Source organism: Siphateles boraxobius, unplaced genomic scaffold, assembly GCF_051911475.1.
Source record: "Siphateles boraxobius isolate OS27281-9 unplaced genomic scaffold, OSU_SipBor_1 41, whole genome shotgun sequence".
Taxonomy (NCBI): domain Eukaryota; kingdom Metazoa; phylum Chordata; class Actinopteri; order Cypriniformes; family Leuciscidae; genus Siphateles; species Siphateles boraxobius.
Genome location: NW_027509042.1, coordinates 1202129 through 1213916, shown reverse-complemented (window position 1 = coordinate 1213916; position 11788 = coordinate 1202129). Strand labels below are relative to the sequence as shown.

The following is an 11788-nucleotide window of genomic DNA, read 5'->3' as shown; positions in this document are numbered from 1 at the left end:
TAGACAAACTGTATATGCTATCCCCTTACACTGCCCCTATCCCTAAACCTACCCATCACACACACACACAGACAAACACACACACACACAAACACACACACACACAGCCCCTATCCCTAAACCTACCCATCACAGGAGACATTCTGCATTTTGCATTTTTACATTTTTAATAAAACACTGCTTAGTATGTTTTTAAAGCCATTTGAAATATGAGGACTCATGAAATGTCCTCATAAATCACGTTAAAGTTGTAATACCAGTGTAATACCCATGTCATTATACACATTTGTGTCCTCACAAATCACAAACACACACACACACACACACACACACACACACACACACACACACACACACACACACACACACAAACACACACAAACTGCAGTCTTATAAGTATTTCTTTCGGGACACAAAATATAATAATCATCAGCCTGTATGTAGACAAACAAAAAGCAATGGATGTTATTTTTATTTATTTTTTCAGACATACTCTTGTGAAAAAGAAGTGTGCTTAATTCTATTCGATGTGCACTTGTAGTGCATACACTTCAAATCTGAATTTAAAAAAAAAATATATTGTTACCTGTACTTGCAGATAATGAAATAGAGAGAAGACATCATGACTTTGTTTCTTAACGCTTTTTCGTAAAGTTTTAACTTAAATTTGAAATGTTTTAATATTTTGTTGCACTTTAAAGAAGTACTCTTCTATTAATGTGTGTTAACTAACATACAAAAGCACATGTAACATACTTGAATATACTCTTAACTGCAGTGTGTTATTGGAAATTTTGTTTAAAGTAAATATATTGTAAATATATTAAATTGCAACTTCATCATGTGAAATTACATATAAATATATAAATATATTTAAATGCATGGCATACAAATGTCAATGATAAAGTATATTAAAGTAAATAGTTAAAGTAAACTTTAACCATACTTTAAAGAAAATTGAAATTGAATATAAAGTGTAATTACATACTTAAATTGAAATAAAGCACTCTTAAGTACATTTTCATTTAAATGCAAAAGACATTACATTCAGTATGCTGAAGTGTACTTCTTTTACACAAGTTTATGCATGTATGAATAACTGGAAGATATTATATCTATATAGTACACTGATTAGCAGTGTTCACTACGACAAGCATCACTTTTACAACACTAAACCTTCACCAGTAACCTTGTGGTGAAAGAAATCCCACAGACGCACATTGAAGGAGGGAGCCGAGGCATTTCTGCAAACCAGAAGATCACAGAGGTATTTGACCTGGACCAGAAAGGTGGTGTTGCTGTTTGAGGTCATAATGTGCTGAGAGTCCTGCAGAAGCCTTCTCTCTGTTAGACAGGTGTAATATCTACTGTAACACACACTGCGAGAAACTGAGCGAGGGATGGGGAGGGTTCGGGGAAATGCCTGTTGTCTTTTATGGAAGCAACAGCGTGTGTACGGGCCGTCCCGGGAGAAGCACAGCCTTGGAAGCGTAATGGATTTTGCGAGACTGTTTTATCTTGATGCAACATTTTTATGGCGTGTTTGAGGAATAATTTCGAACAGATGTAGTTAACGTCCACACAGCCAGCAGTGTGTGTTTGATTCGCTTGATACTGGGACATTTGAAAGTCAGCTTGAGATAAACAGATAGAACAGATTGTGTGTGGAGGGGTGTTTAGACACACACACACACACAGACACACACAGATACCAGTGATGCGCGGGTTGATCCAAAATGAGCGGGTGCCTGCGGTCACCCGCGGTTACCCGCGGTTATGAGTCATCCAAAAATATTTTTAATGATATTCGGGTCGCGGTCGGTCGGGTCGTTTGAAATAAAGATTCCAATTAAACCTTTGCAATATAGCCTAATACTAGACACAATTTCATATGAAATACATAGGCCTACACTTTATTGGCTGAATAACTGGCACGAAGATGACGCACGAGCTCAGTATGCCTGTTCGTGGTCACTCAATAGCCGCGTGTGGTGTCCAAGTTTGTAAATAAAGACTAAATGGCAGCGTCTGATATATTTGTATAGCGATTTATTCAGGAGTGCCGTGAGGCATGATTTCGGCCTCTGTGCTCGCGCTGGCCAGTGGAAAAGCGGCTAATGGGTGAAGATGGCATGAAGAAGACTATAGATTCGCGAGATGGACGTATGCGCATTAGGCTACTCCATTTGTTCTGTGTTTTCTTTCTAAACAGTTAGGCTATGTTTATGTGGTATTTTTCATGTTTTCATCACACAACCATGTTTTTGATGCGGTGGTGACGTGTTCACGTAACAACATGATGAGGGTGGCGGCGGCGCTGCCGATAAAGCACCTAAAAGCTGTCACACTCACAAAGAACCGGCAAAAGCAATGAATGATTATGAATATGTCAAAATATAGCAAGGAGACATTTGAATTGTTTATTAATAAAGATGAAGTTGACGTTGCGATCTTCGCAGTATAAATGCACCAGAGAGAAATGCACATTTCATACAGATAAGCAGAGAACAGTCCATTTTCTTTCGTTTTGAATTGTTCTGTTTACAAGTAGACATTTACATATAGATTGAAATATATTTTTCAGGTCTGTGAAGTAGGCTACCTTATACGCTGAGTTTCGGTTCATTTATAAGACGCGCTCGCGCAGGCGCCTCCGTGACGTGATCTATTGTCTGCTATATTTAGCCCACTTCTTATTTATTAAATCCAGGCAACTGGTTGATGAAACATTGAATAAAATTAAGATACAATTAGTACAAATCGAAATTCACTTTAAAGAAAGGCTTTGTGTCTTCTGTTTGAGGTCTCTGTGAAAGTTTTAAAACAGTCTTTTAGTGCCGCTTCAGAGCGCTCGCGTCCGTAACGGAGAACTGTCACGTACATTGTTTTCTCCTCATAAATGCGAACACGAAAACTAAACTAAAATGAATATTTTATGTTCTGTGGAGAGCCAACCCTTCTTCATCCGGTGGGTAGTATTACTTTTGATTTAGGCAGTGTAATTCACAGAATTACAAAAAAAAATATTTTGCCTCCTAAAAGTTAAATATTTGTTTTGTCTTGCATGAATGCGTGTGCATTTCCCTCATATTAAATATAAAACGCATGTGTAGACTGATATTTTTCTAATGTCTGGACTCCTTTAAGGGGTAGCCTATGGATAAACAGACGTTTCAATATATTGGTATGCTATTATATTATATTATATATAATATAATAATATTATATTATATTTATATTTCAAGTTTTGACTGCAAATGTCACGTCTATAACGCTGGAATTCCCCAATTTTAAATAATTTATCCTCAACTAGTTTTGTGGTGTAGGTCTACGTATTTTATAATGTTAACTTCAAAATTCAAATTATACTAATAATAATTTAAAGATGTGGTAGCATTGGATCTGGACGGGAAGAATAACTCTTGGAGGGGTGTGTCGCCATTCTGCAGGTTCGTGGATCTGAGTGTCGCGATTTCGGTTTCATATCGCATATCGTTACAGCCTTAGAATGTTAAGTTCTACTACTGTATAGTTATTTTGGTTAAAGTAACTCAAAAGTAATACAGGATAATGTAACGCATTACAATTCTGAGACAGTAATATTGTAAGGTAATTAATTACTTTTAAATAACAGTAACAAGTAATGTATAATGTATTACAGTTTGGAAGTAACTTGCACAACACTGACTACTTTTAAAAAAATGCGGGTCGGGTACAATATTTTCTGCTTTTTTTTTTGCGGTCCGAGATTTTTTGCGGTCCGGGTGCGGGTTGTTTATACTGTACATTGACCCGCGCATCACTGACAGACACACACACACAAACAGGCGCACACATCTTTGTGGGGACTCTCCATAGGCGTAATGGTTTTTATACTGTACAAACTGTATATTCTGTCCCCTTACACTGCCCCTATCCCTAAACCTAACCATCACACACAACTTTCTGCATTTTTACATTTTCAAAAAACATTACTTAGTATGATTTATACGCTGTTTTCCTCATGGGGACCGCTGGCTGGTCCCCACAGTCTAGGTGATTTCAGGTTTTACTATACTTGTGGGGACATTTGGTCTCTCTCACACACACTCTATTTCTCTCTCTCTCTCTCTCTCTCTCTCTCTCTATCTCTCTATCTCTCTCTCTCTATCTATGTCACACACACACACACACACTCTCTGTCTCTCACTCTCTCTCTCTTTCTTTCTCTCTCACACACACACTCTCTCTCTCTCTCTCTCTATCTCACACACACACACACACTCTCTGTCTCTCACTCTCTCTCTCTCTTTCTTTCTCTCTCACACACTCTCTCTCTCTCTCTCTCTCTCTCTCTCTCTCTCTCTCACACACACACACACTCTGTCTCTCACTCTCTCTCTCTCTTTCTTTCTCTCTCACACACACACTCTCTCTCTCTCTCTCTCTCTATCTCACACACACACACACACACACTCTCTCTGTCTCTCACTCTCTCTCTCTCTCTTTCTCTCTCTCACACACACACACACACACACACACACACACACACACACACACTCTCTCTCTCTCTCTCTCTATCTCTATCTCACACACACACACACACACACACAGACACACACACACACACACACACACACTCTGTCTCTCACTCTTTCTCTCTCTCTCACACACACACACACACACACTCTCTCTCTCTCTCTCTCTCTCACACACACACACACACACACACACACAATCACTCTCACACACACACACACACACACACACACACTCTCTCTCTTTTTCTTTCTCTCTCTCTCACACACATACTCTCACTCTCTCTCTCTCACATACACAAACACACACAATCACACACACACACACACACACACACACACACACACACACTCACTCTCTCTCTCTCTCTTTCTCTCTCTCACACACACACTCACTCTCTCTCTCTCTCTCTCTCTCACACACACACTCACTCACACACATACACACTCACACACACAGTTATTATATAATAATAATAATTTCAATGGACATCGTACTTATTATTATTATGTCGTTATACAGGGTATTGCATCTTGCTTGTCTGTTATAAGCAGCTGAATTCCTGAAATTTTGCTTTCAGTCAGTCAGACGTTGAAACTCAGTGATGCTGTGCACATTATTACTGTAGGCCAGGTATGACACACTGATTTCACACTGTACATCATGTTTTCTGTTAGTTCAACTCACTGGATTCTGTTGTTCAGGACAGAGGTTGAATGGTCAGTTTGGTCCAGATAACCCATTGCTTATGTTTTGGTTAACCCAAAGATGCTTTGTCCAAAAAGCATGTAATCGACACAACAGATCAGAGAGAGAGAAAGAAAGAAAAAAAGTCATTCTGGTGCCGAGGGGAGGGGGGGGGAGGGGGGGGGGGGTATTGAGGGGTACCGAGGGGAGGATGGGCTATTTCAACAGTTGGATGAGTCAGTGCAGCAAACCTAAGAGGCTTAGCTCAAATCAGAGTTCGGAGCAACACCCAGAGACTCCCATCACTATCCAAAAAATTCAGGAGAAATTAATAATGTCCCCTGATTATTTGACTCTTTTACACAGAGTATGAATATCGAGTTTTCATTAGGAGACTGGCCTGTTTCTCTTCCCAGCAGCCTTCATTCATTGCAGACATGCAGAACCTTCCGTCTGAACATCATCACAATCGCAGTCTTCAAAAGTCAATGCAGAATAATAAACAGTTGCATAAAGTGTCTGAAAGGGTTAGTTCACCCAAAAATGAATATCACCCCATGATTTACTCACCCTCAAGCCATCTTAGGAGTAATAGAATCAGAGTTAAATAAATAAACAAAGTTCTGGTTCTTCCATGCTTTAAAGTGGCAGTGAATGGAGGATATGATATTAAAGGCTAAAAAAGTGCACCCATCCTTCATAAAAGTAACCCATTCAGCTCAGTTAATAAAGGCCTTCTGAAGTGAAGCGATGCGTTGGTGTGAGAACAAAATCCATATTTAAAAAAGCTTCCGACAGACGGTCTTACGCATCGATTTAAGGCGAAAGAGTGACCTCTGACCCGACGCATGACGTAATGACGAACGTGGAAGCGCAGAGGATAGAGTAAAACAAAACAGCAGTTTAGAACGAATTAGAAGTCTAAAACGAAATGTGGGAGAAGCTTGAGTTTGTTGCCCAGTGCTGTTTGTTTGACCCGTGAGAGGTCAAAGCTCACGATGCTCCGACATCTGACGTCATACATGCGTCACTGTTACTCTGAAGTCGACTTGCGTACATCGTCTGTCGGAAGCTGGTTATTTTAGTCTGTTAAGTTTTAAATATGGACATTTTTCTTACGGCTTCGCTTCAGAAGGCCTTTATTAACCCCCTGGAGTCGTATGTATTACTTTTTTCATGAATGAGCTTTTTTGGGCTTCAAAACATCATCCTCCATTCACTGCCATTATAAAGCTTGGAAGGGCCAGGATATGTTTTAATATAACTGAAATAAGAAAGTCATGTACACCTAGGAAGGCTTGAGGGTGAGTAAATCATGGGCTAATTTTTATTTTTGGGTGAACTATCCTATGTCTTACTTTTCCAATTCAAATTAGACTGATCTGCCTTTTTATGTGACTGGCTTTAAAAAGGTTAGGACCAGTTGTGAAGAGAAAAAAATAGATGACTATCTTGTAAGACTTGTCTAAGCCATTTATACAACTGGACTGGTTCTGGTCAGCATAACACCAAACACCAAAACATGTGGGAACGTCCCTGCATTAGATAACAAAATATCAAACAAAGAGAAATGAGATATTTTTAAATGGTGTCAAGTTGATCTGGCAACTAAAAACATCTTTTTTGTCTACGTTTGAACACTTTGTTTCTAATTCCAAACTGAATAAAATTTTGCTAGAACAATGTGCTTATACTTTTTTTGTTCTCACCATCTTTGTTGACAAAATAAATGACATTTGCTACGATATTCTATTATCTGATGCAGTTACGTTCACACATTGTGACAAATTAATTTGTATTGTGATGTCTGCAAAAGTTACAAAAATGTAACAAAAAGAGAAAATGTGGTGCCTGAAGGTGCACCAAGTATCTTGCTCCCAATTCTTCATTTTCAAGCCAATTATTGTTGTTTTGGGTCACAGATAAATTGCACCATACAAGCAAATTAATCAACTAACTAATAAATTTGATTTATATCACAAAACTAATCTGTGCCTTACAATATAATTCTTCTTCAAGATGGATGAGGCCATTTCGTCTGTAGCTTTTTCAGTATTTTCTGTCAATTTCTAGCAGAATCAATTCATGTATGAGCATTAAATTCTGTAGCTGCTCATTCTGATGAGAAAGAATGATTCATACGATTGGAAGAGAGAGAGAGAGAGAGAGAGAGAGAGAGAGAGAGAGAGAGAGAGAGAGAGAGAGAGAGAGAGAGGGAGAGAGAGGGAGAGAGAGAGAGGGAGAGGGAGAGAGAGGGAGAGAGAGAGAGGGAGAGGGAGAGAGAGGGAGAGAGAGAGAGAGAGAGAGAGAGAGAGAGAGAGAGAGAGAGAGAGAGAGAGAGAGAGAGAGAGAGAGAGAGGTGTACAACCACAAGATGCAATGCAATAGTGGCTTATGATACGTATTGTATACTACAGAGTATACACTAGTACAAACACTTACAGATCAAAAGTAAAAATAGATATTCAAAATCTTGCCTGTATTTACTTTTGATTCATTTGTTACACTGGAAATAAAAGATCAAGTCACATTGTATTTATTGTGGGATACTTGACATTTTATCATTCGGATATTTTATGCATGCTGAAAAAGATATCATGCAATTCTAAACGTAGCCACGATTTATTTATTTATTTATTTTTGTCACTGATATTTCAAGCAAGTACACATTGTTAATCAAGAAATGCAAGAAATATTCTCAATAATAAAAAGTCTATAACTAGAGTCCTTGACTAAAAGTTTTCCACTTCCATAATCAACGTTGTCTCTTCTGCTCACCAAGGCTCCGTTTATTTGATCACAAATACAGCAAAAATTGTTAAATATTATTACAATTTATAATAAGTGTTTTCTATGTGAATATATAGTAAAGAGTAACTTATTCCTGTGATCAAAGCTGAATTTTCAGCATCATTACTCCAGTCTTCAGTGTCACATGATCCTTCAGAAATCATTCTCATATGATGATTTGCTGCTCTAGAAACATTTATGATTATTATCAAAGTTGAACATCTTTTTGTAACATAAAAAAATGTCTTTACTGTCATTGAATTATTCCTATTGTTTTTAAGAAAATGATACCTAAAAACTTTAACCAGCAGGAAAAAATTGCAATACCATTTCACAACAATACTAATAATTTAAAGTGGTGGTAAAACACATTTTTTCAAAGGCTTGATTGTGTTTGTGGGGTGCACTGTAAAATGTGTTCATGGTTCGTTTATAAAAAATTGCATTATTTTTCATATATTTTACCTTTATTCTACACTGCTCTGTCCCTCCTTGTAAAAACGGTCTGATGGTTTCCGGGTTCTTGAAGCCAGTCCCTCAAAAATACGCAATGGGCTCAGATTGGTTAGCTGGCCCAGTGTGTTGTGATTCGCTAATCGTCGAGTGCACGTCTTCCGGAAACGTCACGCCCCTTACCTTTACCGGTAGTTTGCTATGGTAGTTTGTGCTTTGGTGTATTATAAACAATGGTGTCAATAAAACCAATCGGACCAGGGGAAACGTTAGTGAAGATGATCGAGCAGAACCTGTTCAAGAACGGCTGTTAAACGACGTTTCAGAAAGGTTTGTTTTTTGTTGTTCTCTCATTACTTTTTAGTATCACAAAAAATAAGTTTCATAAACAAGAATTTCATATAATCGTTCTAACAAATTATACTACAGTCCTCAAAGGGATTTTTTGAGTAAAGACTGCAGATCTATAGTGATCGTTACTGAATGTATGCCACCGTTACATTTGTATTTTTAGAACGATTGTAGACAAATATTTGTCGACAGAACTATTAACCCAAAACGAACACTAAACATTGGCTTTACTAACTTACAGTAGCCAAATCAAACACAGAACCATGTTTACCATGCCTGTAGATAAACAAGTATGTAGATAAACATAAAAGCTCTAATCAAAGAATAATTTACACTAATTCCAAGTTCGCAGTTGAGATTAAAAAAAAAGTTTGTGACGTTAGGTGTTTGTCGGATAACGTTGAATGAGCATTTAACAAGCTGGTTTGCAGAGCCAAACAGCGTTGTCATTTGTTTACTTCCTTGCTACAACGTACAATTAACAATACAAACTATTACAGGAAAACACATCGACGAAAAATAAATCATACTTACAGGTTGTGGCCGTAAACAAAAGCTTCTGTTCTTAAAGTTGGAACTGCTCCATCTTTCAGGACAAGCCGTTGTGCGAATCATGCATTGAACTTGCCAAGATTGTGGGAGGGTTCCTCCGTGTGCAGCACAGAGAGCGAGATTTGGGTAAATATTAACCATTGATCCCTAACTCCCTCGTCCCTAGGAAGGCTGAACAAAGTGGACCTGCAATCCGGATGAAAATAACAGCGTTTCGACGGCATTGTGGCGGCATCAAAGCTCCAATACCACAACAACTCTTCTCCAACGCAATATAAAGGCCATTAGGCCATGACAAGGGGCAGTCATGGCCTAATGGTAGCAGAGTTGGACTGGTGACCCAAAGGTTGCTGGTTCAATTCCAGTACCGGCAGGAATATGACTGAGGTGTCCTTGAGCAAGGCACCTAACCCCCAATCGCTCCCCGGGCGCCACTCAAGGCTGCCCGCTGCTCTGGGTGTGTGTATCCACGTTTGCAGTGTGTGTGTGTTCACTACTCACCACTCTGCTCCTAATGTGTGTGCACTTACTTGGATGGGTTAAATGCAGAGGTCAAATTCCAAGTATGGGTTACCATACTTGGCCATCACGTGTCACTTTCACTTTCACTTTTCACTTTCACTTTCACTAAAATGGCCTCGCCCTTATTCAGTATTCTCGGAGGAGAGGTTTATGTAAATATTGGGGTTACTGACGTCAGCAACCCTGGAGGAATGTGGTGTAGTCCCTACCGGCCGTTTGCTGTGGTCCTTAGAAATTGATTTCTTTAAAAGCAAATATCTTTCTTTGCTTTGAACCTTGAGCGCTGTAACTTTATGCTCAAACAGCAACATTACACACTAGCTAAAGTTAGAAAAGTGAAATCGTGTTTTACCACCCCTTTAAAGTATTTATATCAAATAAATCTAAATTAATAAATTTATAAAATTTATAAAAAGAGGTTTAGGGGTTTGAATGACAGTGGAATCAATGTTCTCATCATAAAAATGACAGTTCATACAAAGAAGGTTAATAGTAATACAGTAAATGAGATGCATATCAAGGACTTTGTGGGATCTGGGCACAAGGAGATCACAAATAAGATCTCTTTAACGTCTCAAATGTTTCTCCGATACAAGAAAAAAGACACATGAGCTCAAACTGCCCTCATTAACATTAACAACTGTCTCAGTTGAATCTGTTTTAGTAATTTGAAATTTTGTAATAGATAACTGAGAACTCTATTGAGTCTCCTGAGCCATGAAAGAGCAATCGCTGCCTGAATTTGCTCTGGGATTGTTAAACATTATTATGCAACAATGTGTTGTTAAATATGTGAAGATTATCAACCAGTAAAGTCCTTTTAATCCCCAGCATTCATGAGAGAATCGTTATTTTGTGAAGTAAGATCTGTTAACTCTTTTCTACAGAAAAAAAAAACTGCTGTTTATTGATCTTTCTGCAAGATATATGGGAATGAAGCTCTAATTTGTATGCATGTACTGGGAATGAGAGTAAAAAGAATTAGTCATACATGCATTGGGCTTTGAAGCGTCCAAACCAGATGTTTCTGTGACAAGAACAGAGATGTTCAAGGTTTCTCAACTATAGTGTGCGGATCGGCTCGTCCTTGTAGAATAAATGTATAGGAAATATAGTTCATCCTCATGAAAGACTTTTTACTTTCTCATTTAGTCGTAAAAATGGTTGTATCCATACAGCAATGAAAAAAAGTCCACAGAGTGAACGTGTGACAAAGATCAATGAAGACAAAAAAATATATATAAAAGCTGTTTATTTTAACTTTGAAAGACTCTCTTTTATTATAAAAGATGCTGGCTAAGCATGTGTCATCACAAAGTTTTTGCTTTTAAAAATTTTTATTGAAAGTGACACAAAAACTATATATACACTTCCATTCAAAAAAGTCTCTTCTGCTCACCAAGGCTGTATTTATTTGATCACAAATACAGTAAAAATTGTAAAATAATATCACATTTTAAAATAGCTGTTTTCTGTGAATGTTAAAATGTAATTTATTCCTGTGATCAAAGCTGAATTTTCAGCATCATTACTCCAGTCTTCAGTGCACTTCAGAAATCAGTATAGTATGATGATTTGATGCTTTAAGAAATATCTCTTATTATTATCATCATCAGTTGAAGGCTGTTGTTGCTTCCTATTTTTTTATATATAGCATTTATTTGAAATATAAATCTTTTAAACATTAAAAATGTCTTTCTTACTGTCATTCTTACTTTCATTTTGACCTTCCTGAATGAAAGCATTGGTCTTTTTAAAAAAAAAATACTTATTAGTGTATCATGGTTTCCACAAAAACATTAGGCAGCAATAATAATTGTAATCATATTTCAATAATCATATTTTATCAAATAAATGCAGCCATGGCGAGCAGAAGAGACTTCTTCCCAAAAGAGTAAAATATCTTCCGGACCCC

At 37.7% G+C, this 11788-nt stretch overlaps 1 long non-coding RNA gene across 1 annotated transcript; it reads right to left on the bottom strand.

Annotated features, from left to right (window-relative positions):
* Nucleotides 1–4188: 4188 nt before the first annotated feature.
* Nucleotides 4189–4804, bottom strand: LOC143706121 (uncharacterized). The gene is made up of 3 exons (XR_013192935.1): nucleotides 4752–4804; nucleotides 4374–4412; nucleotides 4189–4226 (listed from the first exon to the last, which is right to left on the bottom strand). It is a non-coding gene; the product is annotated as an uncharacterized LOC143706121 (long non-coding RNA).
* Nucleotides 4805–11788: the final 6984 nt, after the last annotated feature.